At 38.4% G+C, this 23,118-nt stretch overlaps 1 long non-coding RNA gene across 2 annotated transcripts in view; it reads right to left on the bottom strand.

Moving 5' to 3' along the window:
* Positions 1-23,118, bottom strand: part of LOC308615723 — a 35,383-nt gene that overhangs the window by 11,752 nt on the left and 513 nt on the right. For both annotated transcript variants that reach the window (XR_014015617.1, XR_014015618.1), the window contains exon 2: positions 19,539-19,676. This is a non-coding gene — a long non-coding RNA (uncharacterized lncRNA). The remainder of the gene's footprint in view (positions 1-19,538; positions 19,677-23,118) is intronic.

The following is a 23,118-nucleotide window of genomic DNA, read 5'->3' as shown; positions in this document are numbered from 1 at the left end:
TTCAATGGTGAAAAGCTGAAAGCCTTCCTGCTAAAATCTGGAACAAGACAAGGATGACCACTCCTATTCAACATAGTACTGGAAGTCTATTCGGCATTCAGACAAGAAAAAGAAATAAAAGGTATCCACATTAGAAGGAAAGAGGTAAAATTGGCATTATATGCAGATGACATGATACTAAATACAGAAAACCCTAAAAATTCCACACAAAGACTACTAGAACTGATAAATGCAGCAAGGTAGCAGAATACAAGATTAACATACAGTTGCATTTCTTTACACTAACAATGAAATATCAGAAAGGCAAAGTAAAAAAAAAAAAAATCCTTTTTAAAATCATATCAAAAAAATAAAAAACTTAGGAATAAACCTGACCAAGGAGGTGAAAGGTTCATATGCTGAGAACTGTAAAACACTGATAAAGGAAATGGAAGATGATTTAAAGAAATGGAAAGATATCCCATGCTCTTGGATTGGAAGAATTAATATTGTTAAAATGGCCATACTACCCAAAGCAATTTACAGATTTAATACAATCCCTATCAAATTACCCATGACATTTTTCACAGAACTAGAACATATAATTCTAAAATTTATATGGAACCATAAAAGACCGAGAATTGCCAAAGCAATCCTGAGGAAAAAGAACAAAGCAGGAGGCATAACCCTCCCAGACTTCAGACAATACTATAAAGCTACAGTAATCAAAATGGCATGGTACTGGTACAAAAACAGATATTGGATCAGTGGAACAGAAGAGAGCCCAGAAATAAACCCACACATCTACGGTCAATTAATCTTTGACAAAGGAGGCAAAAATATACAATGGAGAAAAGACAGTCTCTTCAGCAAGTGGTGCTGGGAAAGCTGGACAGCTGCATGTAAATTAATGAAGTTAGAACACACCCTCACACCATACACAAAAATCAACTCAAAATAGTTTAAAGACTTACGTATAAGACATGACACCAGAAAACTTAGAAGAGAGCATAGGCAAAACATTCTCTAACATAAATTGTACCAATGTTTTCTTAGGTCAGTTTCCCAAGGCAAAAGAAATAAAAGGAAAAATAAATAAATGGAACCTAATCAAACTTACAAGCTTTTGCACAGCAAAGAAAACCATAAACAAAATGAAAAGATAACCTCCACACTGGGAGAAAATACTTGCAAACAATGCAACAGACAGGGCTTAATTTCCAAAATATACAAACAGCTCATATAATTCAATATCAAAAAAAAATTTTTTTAAATGGGCATAAGACCTAAATAGACATTTCTCCAAAGAAGACATACAGATGGCCAATAAGCACATGAAAAGTTGCTCAACACTGCTAATTATTAGAGAAATGCAAATTAAAACTACAGTGAGGTATCACCTCACACCAGTCAGAATGGCAATCATCAAAAAGTCTACAAATAATAAATGCTGGAGAGGGTGTGGAGGAAAAGGAACCCTTCTATATTGTTGGTGGGAATGTAAAATGGTGCAGCCACTATGGAGCACAGTATGGAGGCTCCTTAAAAAAACAAAAATAGGGCTTCCCTGGTGGCGCAGTGGTTGAGAGTCCACCTGCTCATGCAGGGGACGTGGGTTCGTGCCCCGGTCCGGGAAGATCCCACATGCCGCAGAGCAGCTAGGCCTGTGAGCCGTGGCCGCTGAGCCTGCACGTCCGGAGCCTGTGCTCCACAACGGGAGAGGCCACAACAGTGAGAGGCCCGCTTACTGCAAAAAAAACAAACAAAACAAAACAAAAAAACAAAAATAGAGTTACCATATGATCCAGCAATCCCACTCCTGGGCATAATTCTGGAGAAAATTCTAACTGGAAAAGATACATGCACCCCAATATTCATAGCAGCACTATTTACAATAGCCAAGACATGGAAGCAATCTAAATGTCCATCAACAGATGAATGGATAAAGAAGATGTGGTGTGTGTATATACACACATACACACACACACACACACACAACAGACTACTACTCAGCCATAAGAATGAAATAATGGGGACTTCCCTGGTGGTCCAATGGTTAAGACTCTGTGCTCCCAATGCATGGGGGCCGGGTTCGATCCCTGGTCAGGGAGCTAGATCCCGCGTGTCACAACTAAAGATCCCTCATACTGCAGCTAAGACCCTGTGCAGCCAAAATAAATAAATAAATATTAAAAAAAATAAAAGAGTGAAATAATGACATTTGCAGCAACATAGATGGACCTAGAGAATGTCATACTAATTGAATTAAGTCAAACAGAGAAAGACAAATATTATATGATATCATTTATATGTGGAATCCAAAATATGAACTTATTTACAAAACAGAAACAGACTCACAGACAGAAAACAAACTTACAGTTACCAAAGGGGGAAGAGGAGAGGGGATAAATTAGGAGCTTGGGATTACCAGATACAAACTAATATATATAAAATAGGTAAACAACAAGTCCTACTCTTTTGCACAGGGAACTGTATTATGTATCTTGTAATAAGCTAGAATGAAAAAGAATATGAAAAGAATATATATATGTGTATATACATATGTATATGTGTAAATATATATATATATATAACTGAATCACTTTGCTGTACACCAGAAACTAACACAACATTGTAAATTAACTGTATGTCAATTAAAAAAAAAAGTATAGATCCAGTAAACAAACTAACCTAGGGATGTCATGTATTAAATAAATAAATAAATAGATAAACAGATAAGCTATATATCTATTGTATACATTGTACAACACAGGAAATATATTTTATAATAACTATAAATGAAATATAACCTTTAAAAATTGTGAATCACTATGTGGTACACCTGAAATTTATACAATATTGTACATCAACTATACCTCAATAAAAAATTTTTATTTTATAATAAATAATAGATAGTGTTACTGATTTTACTCAACAGGATGACCTTGCTACAATGTTCTGATTTCAGCTCCCAAAACAGCTGAAGAAGTCTACAATGTTTCTCTTTCTGCTTCTTTTTTATTTCATTAATATTTTGCACATCAGTATGGATAAGAAGGTGCAAGTGAGCATTCCAAGATCTGGGCTTCCTTCCCAAAAGCACCTCACTTTTTTTTTTTTTTTTTTTTTGCGGTACACAGGCCTCTCACTCTTGTGGCCTCTCCCATTGCGGAGCACAGGCTCCGGACGCGCAGGCTCAGCGGCCACGGCTCACGGGCCCGGCCGCTCCACGGTATGCGGGATCCTCCCAGACCGGGGCACGAACCCGCGTCCCCTGCATCGGCAGGCGGACGCTCAACCACCGGGCCACCAGGGAAGCCCTCAAATTGTTTCTATATGTCTAAATCTACAATGAGAAGTCCCACTTCTGAACACATTTAAATTTGTGATAATCATGCTTAAAACTAGGAATATCAGGGCCTCCCTGGTGGCGCAGTGGTTGAGAGTCCGCCTGCCGATGCAGGGGATACGGGTTCGTGCCCCGGTCTGGGAGGATCCCATATGCCGCGGAGCGGCTGGGCCCGTGAGCCGTGGCCGCTGGGCCTGCGCGTCCGGAGCCTGTGCTCCGCAACGGGAGAGGCCACAACAGTGAGAGGCCCGCATACCACAAAAAGAAAAAAAAAAAAAAAAAAAAAAAAAAACTAGGAATATCAGAAGGGGCTTATATGCATTATTATTTTACTTAAAACAGCAATAACCACCACGAACATTATAAATCACATATTAAGTATTTACTGTTTGTCAAAACTATGCTAATCACTTTACTTTCATTTTCTCATCTAAACCTCACAACAGCTCTGTGAAGAAGGTACTATTTTTAACCATTTTACAGATGGGAAAATCAAGGTAACTGACACCCAGTAAGTGTCATGACTGACTTAAAAGCCCACACACATCCTCTGTGCTATATTAACTTGGAATTTTAGCAATGAGGAGAAAAGAACTGGTGTTATTTATGTCACTACGAAGTGATTCACATCGGTATCTTGATGGCAACTGCTCATATAAATTATTTCAATTTAAGCCAACTTCATCCTCTAATTTTACCTTTTAGGTGAACAACATTCCAGTTAGGCATACAGTTTTGGCTGTAAAACTAATTTGCCAATGTTAATAGAGCCTTTAGTATGGTCCAGGTGCTGGTCTGAGGTAGGTGTTAGTTTTGTCAACCCTACTAAACCCCTAAGGGGTATAGTTTATACTGCTAGTGAGCATGAGAGCTGGGATTCAAACACAGGCAGTCTGACTCAAAGGCTCCATGTTACTGCTCTATACAGCCCTACAATTAAAACAGGCTAATGAGGGGCTTCCCTGGTGGCGCAGTGGTTGAGAGTCCGCCTGCTGATGCAGGGGACACGGGTTCGTGTCCCGGTCCGGAAAGATCCCACGTGCTGCGGAGCAGCTGGGCCCGTGAGCCATGGCCGCTGAACCTGTGGGTCTGGAGCCTGTGCTCTGCAACGGGAGAGGCCACAACAGTGAGAGGCCCGCGTACCGCAAAAAAACAAAAACCAAACAAACAAAAAAACAGGCTAATGAGCCAATAATGATAATCTTGGGCCTTGAGATCTGAGGGTCAGAGCAGAGTGCCTTGGGGGCCCAGGAGTTCCATCATTTTACAGCATAACATTTCCTCCTTTGGAGCTAAATATTATGTCAGAATTAGGCATCGGAGAGGAGAGGAATGGCCATAGCTATTCAAGTGGCCTAGGGGCCCACAGTATCAGCTCCCACTTAGTGCCACACACTTCCTAAAAGAGCAGCTGGTAAGGTTCACTGAGGGCTTGTTATTTACAGTTTGGGAATAAACATGAAAATCTTCAGAAAAGATAAATTTCTGATTGCCGGTCATTTACAGAATATCTGCTCCTCCTGTCTTACTGAGTCCATAACCTTAGGTAGGTTCAATGCTCTATGCTTGCTCATCTTTGCAATGTCTTATTAATGCCTGAGTGGAAGGCACACTACTAATACCAAATATTAATTATACTTATCTTCAGGATTATAAACGTAACTACAGATTTTAATGAGGTGGCATAAATTATTAACATTTATTTAGGGCTTTAACTTTTCACAATCTTATTTAGAAGGCACAATTTGTAATGTCATTTCCATGTCTTAGTTGCAGAAACAAAGTAACACTTTGGCAAAGTGACTTGCTTAAAGTTATGCAGCATACTGATAGTGGATATTCCTAGCCTGGATAGCTCTTTGACCAAAAGTTCTTATGCCACTGGTGATATAATAACAGTAGCAAAAATGTAACGAGCACTTAACATGTACCAGATGCTGTGCTGAGCACTCTAAGCACATAATCCAATTCTTACAACAACCCCACGACGAGGTTATTATTATTCCTATTTTACAGATGAGAAAATGGAGTCTCAGAGAGGTCAAATCATTTACCCAAGATTGCACGCTCATTAAGTGGCAAAGAATCAGGATCCAAACTCTAGTCTCTCTGACTCCTAAGACTTCCCTCTAAACCCTGCAGAATAAGAGTACATGTGTAAAATATTTCCCTTACCTAAAATTTTTTAAAAAGTGAGAGGATGGGAGGAAGGGTTGCACATCTGTGCCATGAACAAGGAAGTATGGCTATTAGCTTAACCCTCGAAACCTAAGGTTCAAAAAAAAGAAAACAGAACAAAGGTATGACATGTTCCTGTGTCTATCATTAGATTTTACTCTGCTTATGTTCTAAACAAAAACCTACTGGGTTCAGAGCATTGAACTGTAGTTCAGCTGATTTAACTGTAATACTTCTCTCCATGTACAATGTTTACTAACAACGCTACATAGCAATAATAATTAGGAAACCATTAAGTGACAGCATGTAATGTTGGTTTTAGGTTGTAAAAGGATACTACAAAAATGGGAAATGATACTTGTGGGTACACGTATACAGATATATGCACATACACAGACACACAAAGGTAAATTTGTTATTCAGGTATAAGAATATTGGCCAAGTCTAAAAGTCGCTTTGTGCACTTGAATATCAGAATATGACTGCTTTTCAAATTGAATAACATCTGGTTAAAAGTAGGTACATTTGCACAAATTTATGCTTGTCCAGAATGAGGTTTCAAAAATCTGCAGCAACTAGATTGTGGTAGGAGAAGGTATATTTTGAACATGTGGCGTAATTCTTTTCTTAAAGCTAAGTCTTAGGGCAGTTAAAAATATAAGTAAGACTATTTATCAGGGTCAAGATATATTTGTAATAGTAAAAACAGAAACTTTCAGGTAAAACACCCAATTTATTAATCAAGAACTATGCTTTTACCAAATTGCTTCCTTTCCTTTAAATTGCTTTATTCGAGGCAGGGATCAGGGTACCCACATTTCCCACGATAAACTCATCTCTTATTTCGGTCAGCCAATTTTTCTAGCCACCCAAAATGCAAGTCCTTGTGTAACAGGGAAGAGCCAAATCTGACTACATGTTGGATCTGTTTCTCTTACTTTAACTTTCGCTTCCTGTTACTTTTGATCACTACAAGGATACTGTCTATACACCATGGTCTGCCTCAGGGAACCCTGCCCCTCTGCCTGAATGTTAAACCAGAGTGCCTTTGTTCAGGGAACATCCTGACCCTGTCCACCTGTGGATGGCTGCAAGAAAGAAGAAATTAACACATTCCCTCCCCTAGGCCGGCCATTCCAGGGGATATTTGCAAATCTTATGGCCTTTTTACTTTACTTCCTCATCTCCTCCCCTTCTCTGTTTTATAAAAGAAACTGGCATCCAAACCCCGATAAGATGGTTTTTCGGAGACACTAGTCTACCATCTTCTCGGTCTGCCAGCTTTCCGAATAAAGTGGCACTCCTTGCCTCAACACCTCGTCTCCGATTTACTGGCCTGTCATGCGGCGAGCAGAGCGAGCTTGGACTCGGTAACAGAAGGAATGTAGCAGGATTTAAAGTATATATTATAACAATCATCAGAAATATGTAACAAAAAATGTAACAGGATTTCACAGGAGGTAAGTTTATTTACGAAGAACTGTGGTGTGTTTTCAGTGAGAATCAAAGATTTTACAGTATGGAGGAACATCGGATTTAAAGGGGGTCCCCCTAATAACGTGTCGATGTTTCTACTAGATTAGCTGCTGTGACTACTGTCGTTAGACAAAGCACAGTGGGAAGCTGATTATAAATCACAAAAGGCCCGTTCATGTTTAGGTTTCAAAAGAAGAGGTTTCCTTACCAAAGACTTAGTTCATAAAGCTGCTTTTAACAGACGCTATTCAAAGACGTCATTATTTCAGAAGAGCTGGGAATCCACTTTCTGAAAAAGTCAGTGCCATCTAGGATTCTTCGTAATTGTCTTTGTTACTGGCCTGGCAAAGCTTTGAACAGCCTATAGTCTGCCAGGAAGAAAGGGTTTATCTCCTCCGGATATATTATGTCCTAGCTAAAGAACTTTGATAACATTATAAATTCTCTTTGGGAAACTTACAGCGTTTCTGAGCTAAAACAGTAAGTAGAGAGAATCAGTCTTGGGACTTAGATCATCTTTAGAAGACAACAAAAGGTCATCCACATTTTGGTTACATGTAGAATCACAGAAATTTATAGTCTATGAGGTCGTGGTTGTGGAATTGTGAAAAGCAAGAGTGTACCTCTGAAATTCTAAGCATAACTGTCCAGGATAATTACTGATTTTCCCAGGAAAAGGTAAACAAGCATTAACTATTTGATCTAGAGGAAAATGTCAAATGGTGGAATTTCCTGGGAGAATCATCAACTCATCAATAGAAGGTATCGAACAACAGTTTACATCCCAAGACTTGCCCCCAAAGCCTCACCTTGCTGTGTCCACTAATTCTAAACTATAACATCCATGTAATTCATATAATGATCCATGTGCAATCCTAATCAACACTCCTCTCCGCCTAAAGTTAAAAGACCTGCCTTGAACCAAACTTCAAAATCTCAATAAATATCCCAACTTTGTCCTCTCTCTGAGACACCATTAAGACACTTTTGTGGTAGTGTTCTTTCTTACTGCAGTAAACAATAAACTCAGCTTTGTCGTATCCACAGACTGTTTAGCTGATGTGGGGGAACGAGCATTTGACTGTCCCTGGAGATTAAGGATTATGTCTTATTTATTTTTGTTTTTTACAATACCTAATGAAACTTAAGATACCCAGTAAACACTTTAAAATGTTGCAACTTAATATTTGCTGAATAAATGAATGATTGAAATATTTTTTTTTTTTTTTTTTCTTTTTGCGGTATGCGGGCCTCTCACTGTTGTGGCCTCTCCCGTTGCGGAGCACAGGCTCCGGACGCGCAGGCCCAGAGGCCATGGCTCACGGGCCCAGCCGCTCCGCGGCATATGGGATCCTCCCAGACCGGGGCACGAACCCGTATCCCCTGCATCGGCAGGCGGACTCTCAACCACTGCGCCACCAGGGAGGCCCTGCAATATTTTTGAATTCTTGAATGTTAGACAAGTTGGCAAGGCTCTTTCTAAGAGGAGGTAGTTCTCATGAATGGTGGTACCACCCCTCTAGGGAGACTTTGGATTAGGATTGCCAGATTAAGCATTTAAAAATACAGGGAGGGGTTCCCTGGTGGCACAGTGATTAAGAATCCGCCTGCCAATGCAGGGTTTGAGCCCTGGTCCGGGATGATCCCCCATGCCGTGGAACAGCTAAGCCCAAGCGCCACAGCTACTGAGCCTGTGCTCTAGAGCCCAAGAGCCACAACTACTGAGCCCACGAGCCACAACTACTGAAGCCCGCGCACCTAGAGCCCATGCTCCACAGCAAAGAGAAGCCACGTCAATGAGAAGCCCGAGCACTGCAATGAAGAGTAGCCCCCGCTCACAGAAACAAGAGAAAGCCTGCAAGCAGCAACGAAGACCCAACACAGCCAAAAATAAAGTAAATAAATTCTTAAAAATAAATAAATAAATAAAAATTTAAAAAATAAAAATACAGGGAGCTGGAGCACAGAGGATTTTTATGGCAATGAAACTACTCTGTAAGATGTACGTACTACTCAATACATGTCATCATACATTTGTCCAAACCCATAAAATGTACAACACCAAGAGTGAATGGTAATGTAAACTATGGTCTTGAGGTGATAATGATGTGTCAGTGGAGGTGCATCAGTTGTAGGAAATGTAACTTTCTAGTAGGAGACGTTGATAATGGGGGAGGCTATGTATGTGCAGGGGACAGGTGTATATGGGAAATCTCTGTACTGTCCTCTTAATTTTGCTGTGTACCTAAAATTGCTCTACAAGAAAAAAATCTATTAAAAAAATACAGGAAGCCCAGTTAAGTTTCCATTTCAGACAAACAATAAAGTATTTTTAGTATACGTGTATCCCATATAATATTTGGAACATACTTACATAAAAATTATTCTGAAATGATATGAAATCCAAATGTTATCTGACAATCCTATTTAGGATATGTACAGGGTATACTTGGTTGACATGTTGTGAGATGGGGGGCAGTGGGGTGTGTGAGCCCTGTTGGCAGAGGCCAGGAACACTTAATGTCCTGAAATTATGGGACAGTTCCATGCAACAAAAAACTGTCCCACCAAAAATGCCAATAGCACCATTTGTGAAAACTGGCAGACTTGCTGGGTAGGAAAAAAACTTTTCCTCTACCCTCTTCCGTATACTAATTGGGGGCATGCAAATTAAAGTGACAAAAGACAGATTAACAGGAGAAAAACAGTATATTTGTATGCATAATGGAACTAACAAAAGAAGTAGCTAGCTCATTAAGTCGTTGAAGTTAGAGGCTTATATACCTGACTCAGTAAGAGAAAAGGAGAGAGGAGAAAAGACTTCTTTGGGAAGAATTATAAGTTTATTTAAGAGAGACAAATGGGTTTTAGGAGAACAAAGGAGAGATAGAAGTTTGTGATAATGTTTTTCTAAGCAGGTACCCGTGGTCTTTCCTCTTAAAGGTTATAAATCTCACCAGAGAGGGGATTTATAATAGATTTACTCTTGGCTTCCTTCCTGGGAGTAAAAGCTGCCAGAAGAGGGAATTTATGGCAACCTCATTACCCAAAAGTTTCTGCTTTTAATAAAAGAAGCTCCAAGGCAGCTTCTTTCTTTATCTGTTGAATCTCAAATGTCTTTAGTTTCAAATAATCTTTATACCACCTCTGGGGTTCTGAGTGGATCCCCATAGACTCTTTTGTTTGGGTCGTGCCGTGAGGCATGTGGGGCTCAGTTCCCTGACCAGGGATGGAACCCGCCCCCTGCAGTAGAAGCTTGGAGGCCCAACCACTGGACCGCAAGGAAAGTCCCTTCCATAGGCTCTTATTTGTGAATTTTCTTTCTTCTTTAATGTCTTTTGTGTACAATCTTTGGAAAGAATATTCTTAATTATAAGCAGAATCTGGTAATAACTTTTCCTACTTATCTTTAGAGGAAGTCAGCTGTGATACACTGGAAAAGACAGAAATTGAAGCCTACGGTTTGAATGTGTCTAAATAACTTCTTTTCTATACTATAGACTCTCATAATAGTGCATAGGGTACTCTTTTTAATCAGTCCTGTATTTCCTTTTTTAAAAGTAAAAATCCAAGGGTCAATGTACTCAAAGTTAGAATTATGAACAATTTCTTCATTCATTAATAACATTGAAAAACCAGTGTGGTTCTTTTTCTCAATTTATATAATAAAAAGGTACTGTCAACTGAAAAATATTGCACAACCTAAAAGTTTTTGCCCCCCCCCAAAAAAAAGGTAGTTGGAACACGAAGAGATTACTGCTAATTAAAGAAAATCAGACATGTCAAATTAATGAATTTAGCACTTTTCTATATATGGGAAGATGCAAGAGTCTGGGCTTATTGAAATTGTTCCTTTGATATGCACCTTAACTATCTAGGGCCAGTATCCTGCTTTTCTCCATCCTGAATCCCCTCAGGGTGCACAGTCGGGGACAGCTGCAGTGGCTGATGGCTAGATGGCCTCAACATCTTTGTTTACTGATATGGCAGGCCCTCAGCCACAGTACAATGAATATTCTTTGAGTTGGGAAGTTACTAATTAGTAGTACTCCTTCACAACATATGACATGGTCACAGTCTGAACGAAAAACAGTTGTTCTGTTTTTCTAAGTTTTTGAGTTTTGCAGGGATCCAAGGTCTGAAAAATTAGGTTACACTTTCCCAAATATCAGCACTTTTTTAGTGTTTTACTTAAAACCTCATTGAGAAGTATAGAGATGCTTAGTGTGACCCAATTCAAAACTGAATGAAAAGAAAAACAAATATCATAATTAGGAGTAGTTGTTAGAAACACTTTCAGCTAACTTATTTGGGATAGAAACATCCATGCCTTTCGTTCCCTTAGGTATATATCTGGGGGTCATACAGGAGAATTCCAGGAAAAGTTAGCTGCTACTACAAGAAATCTGTAGTTCTCCCAAACTGACTGGAATCCAAAACACAAAGCTACCTTAAACAGTTTTATTTTCATAAAATATTTTCATATGCTCATGTTTTGGTTTTTGAAGTTCTGTTTGCTATTCAAGTCTGAGATTTTTCTTGTCTTAGTCCTCAGTTTTTGAGTTTTATCTCAGTTTAAATGAAATCTGCTCATATTGGAAGTTCCTCAAGCAAATATTTTCTGGTTGTATTACACTTTTTCCCAGTGAATAATGTAGCAGACCGTTTGGTAGCCTACCTAAAAGCCATTTCCAGTCCCCTCCTTTCTTGTACTTCTCTATCTAAGGCTAAAAAGCCAGTTATTCATTCACTTCCCAGCCTCCCTTGAAGCTAGGTGTTAGCAATGTGACCCAATTTTGGCCATGGAAATACAATAGGAAGTTTGCTTGGTAACTTCCCAGAAAGATTTTCCTCACTGGTAAAAGAAAAGTAGAAAGTGAGGACAATGCCTCTTTCCTTCCCCATCCTTCCTGCTTTGTTTTCTGGTGAGGAAAAATCTGGAGCTGCTATAGTCAACGTGTGCCCATCAGGAGAAATCCCACATTTTGTTGCTGTACCATCCTGGAACTATTTTTATTGTATGACACACTTATATGTCTTTATTATTTAAGCCACCACTGGCTGCCTAGTCTGTTAAGTACAGCCTAAAACAGACTATATAAATATTATTTATGTATTAGAGTATTTACTATATCTGTCATGTTTACATTTGTTGATAAGGAAACATATGGTTATGTTCCATTTGTTCCTCCCCTGGAATGACTGCCAGAAAGTTGAAAAGGTTCTGTGGAAACCTTTGGAGCAATCTAATATTTCAATAAGAAAGGAAGAGGGGAACATATAGACAATTGCAGTCGCTCTATATAGAAACATCATTAAAGGGATCCCTAACTAGGAACTGCCATATTAATATGAATATGACTTCTAAAACTCAATAAGTTTCTAATCCTATCCCATCTCTTACATGTACTCCTTTTTTAAATAGCTTTATTGAGACACAATTCATATATTATAAAATTCATACTGCCTCTTTGGAAAGGATTAGCATCCCACATTGCAGAAAAGGTGAAAACTATCAGGTTGAACATTTCTTGCCCCGCCTCTATCCTCTCTAACCAAAGGTCTCTATTTCTACACTTACCATTGACCATTCCAACCCCTCCACCCTGGATTCCTTATATCCTTGGTTTTTAAACTCCATCAAGAACGTTTAATGTCTTTACATTTATGTAAGGAGGTAGCTCTTAGATGGGCCTTTCCAAAGGAGCCATAAGCAATAGGGCGTGACCCAAATGGGGTTAGCTAAGCAGTGTGGTCAGACAGCAAGAGGCCTGGGCAGGGCAAGATTGCTGACTAGACTGACCGCAGCAGGGCTTGGCAAGCTTAGGAGACTCAACAGGCTTTAAGGCTTCTTCAAAAGGTAGCAATCAAGGTCAGAGAAGCAAACTAATTAGACCCTTCAGGACAGTGCTCCAGAGCCAGTGCTACAAAGAACTTGTTCTCTGACTGAAGCCTAGGAAACCATTGCCCTTTTGTCAGTTGTAGTCTAAGTATTCTCCAGTCAGCATCTTTCCCTGTCAGAGCTTTCTAGATATTGGGGAAAACTAAAACAAAAATTAAAACAAAAAGATTTTAAAAAGAAGTATGGGGGAAAGGAAAGAAGGAAGGAAAGAAAAAAGAAAAAGGAAGGAAGGCAAGGAAAAAAAGGAAGATACTGTCTTCATCTATTATAGAGCTCTCAGTGTCCAAGTCAGATTCAAGGCTTGGCTGAAGGACTGAGTCCCTCATGGTGGGCTAATTCTTCCAAGCCTTGTAATTTTCTTCATAGTTTTCCTTTCAGTTTCTGCCTTGAGAAAAGGACAATAAGTACAAAGGCAAAGACAATTTATAGATATTGCTGCCAGTTGATGCCTCCTTATGTCCTTTTTATGCATTTAGAAGGTCACCAGTGATCTAAAATCCTAAATCCAATACCAATGCTCTCTTCTTAGACTAATTATTTTCACAATCTGAGAAGCATACTGTTTTTCAAGCAACATGCTTCTTAAAGTCCCTGCTATGTTTCCTTGATGCCTCTCCCATCCGCCTGACTACATTAGAGGAGCTGACCCCTGATTACTACTATTGGGTAGTCACTAAGCTTTAGTTTTTGGTTCTTCATTCCTTGCTTTCTTCACCCTCTCTCCTTAGAAACCACCTTTCTTCCTGAGGGTCAACTCCTGATACTTTTAATGTCTCTTTCTTGGTTTTATATTACTAGCTCTGTAATCATTCCTTAGCTCCAATCCCATTTCTCCAACTATCTTCCACTATGGGTGTCCCACGATTACTTCAAACACTGAAATTAGTCTTAGTCTTGCCTACCCAAAATGGCTTGTCCTGCTATAGTCTCCTTATGTTTCACACATTAGTAAAACACCAGTCATCTAATGCTGTCAATGAGCAGCCTGTCTCCATTCCTACTCTTCTATGAGAAAAGTTCAAAATCTTATCTCCCTTCTTTTCCAAGATAACAACTTTCTAGGAAGAATAGTAAGCAAACAAATGTACCATGTTCGACACCATACGTCATTATCAACGAGAGAAATTTAGAAACAGGTAAAAAATAACATCCTATATATTTTTAAATTTTTTTGAAAATCACAAACTTGAGGATTTTTTTTTTTCAGAAATAAATACTGTTAAAGTGACCTTTTCATGTAGAGCAAAAGGGCATTTCTTTTATCTACCTCTGGCTCTTAAGATTTAGAAAGAAAAAAGTCCTGTTTACTAAAAATCCATTATTGGTTCAGACAGATGTGCTTTAACTGAAGCACTGTTTACAACCTGGAACTCTCTCTGTGGATGCTTTTGATCCAGAAACTATAATCAAAAGCCTCTGCACTGAGCATATGGCAATGTACTTCTAGAACACAGGAAAATTGTGGCCATCTGAATTCCTGGCAATTTCAGCTACAGAAAAGTGTTTTTTTTAAGAAAGCTGCTTACTGAATTTCCCTCTTAAAAAGGTTCTCTTTTTCTTTCCTCTGTTGTATGGAAAGGAAAAATCAGCAGGTAAAGTCAGAATAAGTAATTTATTCATTTTTCAACTCTGTTTTCTTTTACTTGCTCAGAGCTCTATTATACATTTTCTGTGGAATTAATTTTCTACCTGGTGTCTATACTTTTATTTTTTAAAATCCTACAGGCAAGAATTGAACCAAGTTATGTTGAATTATGTAAAAAGCACTTTTCAGGAATGGTATTCTTACCTTTCTCCCATAGTTAATGCTGTTCCCTCTGCTACTTCACATGTTAATATTTCCCAAAGATTCAGGAAAATTGGAACTCTCGTGCTGGTTGGACTATACGTTACCATGTATTAGCCTTGTGATCCAAAGTGACAGAAACAGAATTAAAACTCAAACTAATTTAAGGGTTGGGGGAAGCAGGTGGGGAAGATTTTGGTCTTACATAATTGGGTAAGATGGGCACTACACAGGACTGGACCAAGGGTTCAAGTGAGATTGTCATGACATCCTCTTATTCCCAATCAAAAATGAACTTTACTTTTCGGTCTTTGTTCTTCCCTAAAACACTCAGACATCATTCTATGTTCAGAGATGGTGGTCCTTTCTTTCAAAAATGTAACTGTTCCCTGCCAGCTACAGCAGAGAAATCCCAGAGAAGGGTTCTGATTGACCCAGGGGTCCATCCCTGAGTCAATCACTGTGGCCAGGGAACCTAAAATGAGCAGTATAGCCTAGAGGTTAATAGCATGTACTCTGATGGAATTTTGTAGATTTATGTAATCTCCTTTTAGTGTACTCTCTGATACTTGCCAGGCTCATAATCCCATTTTCATGGGAAGTCCCACTGCCATTTCCCCAGTTCAGTGTAGGGCCCTGGAGCCTAAGCGTTGACCAGTGAGAGGCAGCCCAGGTTCTGGCTGTTCATTGCTCTTTTCATCCATCCCTATATAACAGCTATTTCCACTTCCCTAGGTAGAAGAGGAAAAAAAGAAGGATATACTCTCAGTCCACTTCTCTCTAAATTTGGGATTATTTGTGAGAATTCTAATGATTTGATTTTAACTTTCAAGGATTGCTTCTGGTAAATACAAGTAGAGCCACACTAAGCTTCAGCAAAATCTTCCACTTGTATATTGGTTGTAACTTTTTCTGGTTTATCTCTGTTCCTTTCCTAACGTAGCTGTTACTAAAAAAATTTTGCTGGTAAAAGATAATAATAATAATTTATATTGGGACTTCCCTGGCAGTGCAGTGGTTAGGAATCCGCCTGCCAATGAAGGGGACATGGGTTCAAGCCCTGATCCAGGAGATCCCACATGCCCTGGAGCAACTAAGACTGTGAGCCACAACTGCTGAGCCTGCGCTCTAGAGCCTGAGAGCCACAACTATTGAGCCCACGTGCCACAAGTACTGAAGCCCGTGCTCCTAGAGCCCACGCTCTGCAACGGGAGAAGCCACCGCAATGAGAAGCCCATGCACTGCAACGAAGAGTAGCCCCCGCTCGCCGCAACTAGAGAAAGCCCATGTGCAGCAATGAAGACCCAACGCAGCCAAAAATAAATAAATAAATATATATATATATATATATATATATATATATATATATATACTTTTATTTATATATACTTATTTATATATATAAATAAATATGTATGATTTATATAGAGAGTGTTACTTAATTAGATATTGGTGGACAGAGTGTATGACTCAACTTCACTCCCCCATCTTCATGCAGAATTAGCCTCAGCTTATATTGCACAATTAAAGGAGCCACTCAAGTGACTCTCACCTAGACATAGATTGCTTCAAGGGTACTTGCTATGTTGTCCTAGGCAGAAAAGAGGCTGGCAGTTTCTTTTATGGGAAAATTTTGTGTCCTGCCTCATCAGTTATTCTATAATACATACATGAGTGAGTGCAAGCATAGATCTGATAAGCTTTTTTTATAATCTAATTGGGTAAAAAACCTTTTTCCCCCGTGCACACATCTTCTGTTTTCTTTGCTTTCAGAATATATGTCTTTTGTAATTATTCCTTCCTATGTTTGAGAAACATTCCCCAAATGTCTGTTCATTCATTTACCTCCCTATCTTGTCTTACTGTTTCAGCTAGGAGGAAGTGGTAGGTTCTGATCATTTACCGAATCATAGTACCCCCTCTTTTTTTTTAAAGACAGTTTCTTTAGAGAAGTTTTAGCTTCACAACAAAATTAAGAGGCAGAAGCAGAGATTTCCCAAATAGCCCTGCCCTCACACATGCACAGCCTCCTCATTATCAACATCCCTAACCAGAGCGCTACATTTGTTACAACTGATGAACCTACACTGACACAGCATAATCACCAAAATCCATGGTTTGGACAAATGTAGAATGACATGTACCCATTTTGACAGTACAGAGTATTTTCAACACGCTTTTAAAAAGCCTCCGTGTTCCATCTAGTCATCCCTTACCGCCAACCCCTGGCAATGACTGACCTCTTTACTGCCTGCATAGTTTTGTTTCTTTCAGAACGTCGTATAGTTGGAAATCATACAGTGTGTAGCCTTTTCAGGCTGACTTCTTTCACTTAATAATATGCATTTAAGGTTCCTCCATGACTCATCATGGTTTAACAGCTCACTTCTTTTCAGCACTGAATGATATTCCACATTCCTGATGTACCACAGTTTATTTACCTGTTAACCTACTGAAAGACAGAGTGTTTACCTCTAAGTTTTGGCAAGTGTAAACAAAGCTGTTATAAACATTTGTGTGCATGTTTTTGTATGGAAATAGTTTTTAACTATTTTGGGTAAATTCTGAGGGGCATGATTGCTGGATCGCATGGTAAGAGTACATTTAGTTTTGTAAGAAACTGCCAAACTATCTTCCAATGTGACCGTACAATTTTGCGTTCTCAGCAGCAATGCATGAGAGTTCCTGTTGCTCCACATCCTCTACAGCATTTGGTGTTGCCAGTGTTCCAGATTTTGGCCATTCTAATAGACATGTAGTAGTATCTCATTGTTGTTTTATTCTGCATTCCCTCATGACATATGATGTGAAGCATTTTTCATATGCTTATTTGACATCTATATATCTTCTTTGGTGAGGTGTCTTTTAAGGGCTTTGGCCCATTTTTCAATCAGGCTGTTTGTTTTCTTATTGTTGAGTTTTAAGAGTTCTTTATTTGTGATAACAATCGTTTATTAGAAGTATCTTTTGCAAATATTTTTTTCCCAGTCTGTGATTTGTCTTCTCATTCTTCTGACATTGTCTTTCACAGACCAGAAGTTTTTTATTTTACTGAAATTCAGCTTATCCATCGTTTCTTTCATGGATCATGCCTTTGGTATTGTATCTAAGAAGTCGTCATCAATCCAAAGGTCATCTAGGTTTCTCCTATGTTATCTGTTACGAGTTTTATAGTTTTGTATTTTAATTTTGGGTCTGTGATCCTTTTTTTTTTTTCTTTGCTGTACGCGGGCCTCTCACTGTTGTGGCCTCTCCCATTGCAGAGCACAGGCTCCGGACGCGCAGGCTCAGCGGCCATGGCTCACAGGCGCAGCCGCTCCGCGGCATGTGGGATCTTCCCGGACCGGGGCACGAACCCGTGTCCCCTGCATCGGCAGGCGGACCCTCAACCACTGCGCCACCAGGGAAGCCCTGTGATCCATTTTGAGTTAGATTTTGTGAAAGGTGTAAGGTCTGTGTCTAGACTAATTTTTTTGCACATAGTTGTCCAGTTTTTCCAGCACCATCTTTGGTCCATTGTATTGCCTTTGCTCCTTTGTCAAAGATCAGTGGACTATAGATCACGGTCTATTTCTGCATTCTCTGTTCTGTTCCAGTGATCTATTTGTCTTTTCTTTCCCCCAAACCACACTGTCTTTATTACTGTAGCTGTACAGTAAGTCTTGAAATCAGATAGCATCAGTCCTTCAGCTTTGTTTTTCTCCTTCAATATTGTTTTGGCTATTCTGGGTATTTTGCCTCCCATAAAAATTTAGAGTCAATTTGTCAACGTCCACAGATAACTTGCCGGGATTTTGATTAGAATAATCCCTCCACTTCATTACTGTCCCAGAGCCCAATGCTCTCAAGTTGCTCCCGGCTAAACAAAACTGCCTGCTGCTGTCTTCCACATGGCCTCTCCTTTGCCTTTCAAAATTACATCTCTTGACTTCTGCTTCCCCCTTAATGAAAACTCCAGTAGGTGTTAGAAGACCCATAATCTGATGCATGTGACTTATTGGTAGTTCCAAAACATTCCATGAAGTATTTGCCTTTAACCAAGTGAACACCTATAATTGTCTGTGTATCAGGGAGTTTTCTGGTTGGAGATGTTTATTTTACCATTTGATAAAACCTGCCCTTTATAGTCTGGGCGTGGGTCAAGGTAAGGAGGTGAGCTTTCCTTCCATCTTGAGGAAGGAGGAGAAAATTGTTTTGGGAAGATGGTTCTTTTTACCAGCTGATCACTGAAGACTCAACTTAAAGAAGTCCTGTCTCTTCTTATCTTGCCAGCTAGGGAGTAAATAGTAGGCCCTGACTGAATTCGCTTTGGGATTCAGGGGGCTTTGGGGAACACTTAAAGGGCCTTTGCAGCCCAAGAGATCTGAGTTCAAATCTTTGGGTGGCAATATGACCTTGGGCAAGTTATTTAATTTCTTTGAGTTTAGGTTTCTTCATTTGTAAAACAGAGATATTACCCTTAGAGTGTTGTTGAGATTTAAATGAGATAAATAAAATACCTATTACAGTGCAGAGCGGGTGTTTAATAAACACTAGCTTTTATAAAAAATTGCCCTTTAATTGTTTATGGGTGGAAAACCCTCCAGTTGAGCAAGTGAGGGTGAGCCAATAGTATTTAATGGCCAATAGTATTTAATCTTCAAATATTAGAGGTATTGGAATTAATTTTTCTATAGTAACAGTATTATAAATAATGGCTAGGGTCCTATACCATTGCTCAAATATCTATTTAACCTGTAACATTCTTGATGGAGTTTGCTATAGTAAGGTTGCTGTTGGCAATACAGGCAGGCTTCTGGGGCAGTCAATATCTTAGATGCTCAGAGATCCTCATTATTTTTGTGAGATAACGAGTTCAGAATACTTACATGAAATTCCAGCAACACAGTCCCCCTGATTCAGCCTTTGTTATAGGATTAGGAACTCTTTTCTTCTGACCTCCCTCATCTGTTGGGTGTTGGCTGTGGGGATGGAAGCCCCTCTTGGTGGGTCCCTTGGCACAGGTCCTAGGAGGAAAGGGATTTATATTAATGAGTTTAGGATGGCAGGGAGGAGGGTAATGACAGGGATGTCAGTAAATAAGCTAGTGAGAAAGAGGCATGATTACTTCTCCATCTGAGCTGACTTCCTATATGCTCCTCCCCCACCCCAAAAAATCTCAGAGTTTAGCCTGTTTGCTTTTCCTTACACTGTAACCACCCCTCAAGTCTGATAAAAGTCCCCTTTCCCTTTAAGACCAGCACTGAAGAGAGCATATCCCTTTGTCCTGCCAGTCCCCAAAACCACAGTACTTTGGTTTTCTAAGAGATTTTGTTGCTAGCAATAAGGCAAAATAAGGCAAAATTTTATTTTAAAAAAGACTTCCTTTTTCAGACCCATCCTTCCTCTTTTATTTCTTAGAAATAAAGCTGAAGAATAAAACTAAAGAAACTACAGGGAAAAAAAGAATGAAAGAAACTAAAGGGAAAAACCACAAAGGCACATAGCCTTTGAGCATCCAAAGAACAGAATAACAAAATTCAATTACAGTTCAGGGAATAGTTAGATTCAAGAATTCCCCTGGACTTTTTGTGTTAGGAGGTGGACTTGTGGCCTTTGGGCAGAGGGGACAGGGAAGGGAGGATGAAAGACATAATTTACCTCCATCTCTTCCATTTCCTTATCTTACTAATTTTGCTACAAGATCAGAGTTATGCTCAAGTTGCATAAGAAGTCAGGACTGGATTTAGGATTGAATAGAACCTTGTTAAGCGGGAGGTGAGTGACATTACAGGCTGATCTATGAAGAGCAGCAGTTTGAAAGTAAAGGGATTGTCTATGGCCACTTCTCCAAGGTAGTTCTTCAGGGACTCTTTTTATATATATGTAAGTCAGGTCCTGTCTATATTCAGGGTTCAACTATTAGTGAGGATCTACTCTGTGCTATGATAAATATTGGGCAATCAGGGATATAATACATGTATTTAAAGATGCTTGTGTAATCATCAACATGAAATGTTTTACTAATTAAGCTGAGTGGTCATGCAGTACAACAACCAGTCTGCACAGCAAAAACTATTTCATAGATCATAGAGCAGTAGAGGATCCTTCCTATACATCAGGGGTCGGCAAACTTTTTCTCTAATGGGCCAAACAGTAAATATTTTGCTTTGCAGGATATATAGTCTCTGTTGAAACTACTCAGCTCTGCAGTTGTAGTGTGAAAGCAGCCATAGACAATATCTAAATGCCTATGCATTGTTATGTTCCAATAAGTTTTACTAATGGACATGGGAATTTCATATAATTTTCATGTATCATGAGATATTTTTCTTCTATTGATTTTTTTCAACCATTTAAAAATGTAAAAAACATTCTCAGCTAAAGGACTATATAAAACCAGACAGCAGGCCGTAGTTGTAGTGGAATAAATAGATATAGTAAAAGGATTTAGTTGTTTCATTGAAACAGTTCATCTGCTAAACATCAAAGATAGGTTGTTGAATGGGCATTTTTTTCTGAATAAGAGTAAAAGGAATGTCCTCACTTTTCATTAGTTGTTGTACTGTAGTCCCATAGTTTTGGATACAGACTGGGATGGCCTCAGAACATTTGTGGCATCTCAAACATCACTGGAAAATTTGATTTGGACTGAGGTTTGACACTATATGGAAAACTTTAGAAGGAATAAGTATATGTCAAAAGGTTAGATTCAATTTAATAATAATAATAATGAGTAGCTAACATCTATTGAATTCTGACTATGTGCTAAACACTGTGCTCATTTAATCTTCATGATAATTGTATGAAGAAAGTCTATTACTATCCCCACTTTATAGATAAGGAAAGTAAAGCACGAAGAGATTAAGCAACTTGTCTAAATGACTGATTAGGCCAGGAGTCAAACTCTTGTTTATTTCAAGGATGAAGGAATTTAATAAACACTAACAGATGTTTGTATGGAAATATGTTAATATAAATGTTTCAGACATTACATGAAATTTCTAAAAATCTTATATGTTCTGGTATAAGTCATAATTCTAGTTATTACCTTAAAATGTATATCTCAGATAACTAAATTTCCTTGTAAATTGCATTATTATGAACTTTCATCAAATCTTTAACCATGGTCATTTTAAAGTCTTTTGTCATTTACAGACAGTTCTGGGTGTACTCTGACGCTTTTGCAAAAATGTTCCTATAAAAGGGTTTCATCTTCAAGGAATTCATGGAAAAGACTCCGACAAGTACAGGTTTCTGGTAACTGACTATACTGCTGAACTGAATGAATAAGCATTTTCAGAACTCTAATGGAAAACTGATGAATTCATAAAAGTGCTAACAAAAGATCAAGATGAAAAAAAATTAATTACATGGGACTGAGTGAACTGATGAGGATGATTATAATTTTTGTGACTTTCTGTTTGAATAAAAAAAAAAAAAACGAACAGATGTTTATCAGGAATAAAAATGCCAAGCAAAATGTGTTGATAATCAGGTTAAACTTGTTAATTTTACAGACGAAGAAAACAAAGTTTACGAGACATTTTCCACGGTCACACAGCAAACGACAGATCAGGAGTAGATCTCAGATTTTCTAACTACTAGGTCCCTTAGTTTCTTTTATTCTGCTAAACAGTATGCCCTTCAAAACCAAAAGATAGGCAGAATAGAATGAGTAAACATGTTAAACTTTGGGCTATACACAGAATTTATGTGGAATATAGAAAAAGCTTGATTTAAGATCTAAAATATAAAATTAAGTTAAAGTCATTTAAAATAAAATCTGAATTAATAATTAAAACACAAATTAAACTGTAAGTATGTTAGACGTCAATAAAATAGGTTTTTTTTTTTTTAAGACAAGTTAAGTTTTAAATCCCTCATTTTTATGAGGAGGCTGGGATAAATAATGCAATTCATTTACATCTTTCAAATTAAAAAAAGGGAGATGGCTCTTAAATTTATTTTTTAAAAAGTTTTTATTAGAGTTGATTTACAATATTGCATTAGTTTCTGCTGTACAGCAAGGTATATCTGTTATACATATATCCACTAATTTTTAGATTCTTTTCTTAAACTTATTTTTTAAGTAACTTTTTTTATTGCTAAACGAAGTATATGTACACTGCAAAAAACTTAGGGAAAGCAAAAGGAAATAAAATTACCAGTACTCCTCCTATCCAAGTAATAGTGTGAACTTTTTGGGGGGGTGTTTGTTTTGCTTTCTGTTTTTTGTTTTTTTACCACAAGAAAAGTGTATAAAAATCAAAATCAGTTCAGCAATTTTTTTTAAAAAAACTACTTTTATTTTTGGTGGGTGGTTCCTATTTACATTCACTCATTTAACATTTTCTGAACACCTAGGTTGGAAAGGGCACTGCGCTAGACACTTGGGATACAGGACAGTTTGTCCCTAAGAGGGTACCTGGGAGGAGACATAAACAGACGTTTATCAATAATAATACA

Source organism: Mesoplodon bidens (genome assembly GCF_964165515.1).
Source record: "Mesoplodon bidens genome assembly, chromosome: 4".
NCBI classification, from domain to species: domain Eukaryota; kingdom Metazoa; phylum Chordata; class Mammalia; order Artiodactyla; family Ziphiidae; genus Mesoplodon; species Mesoplodon bidens.
Note: the sequence above shows the minus strand (reverse complement) of the source record. Positions and strands in the feature narration are given on the sequence as shown.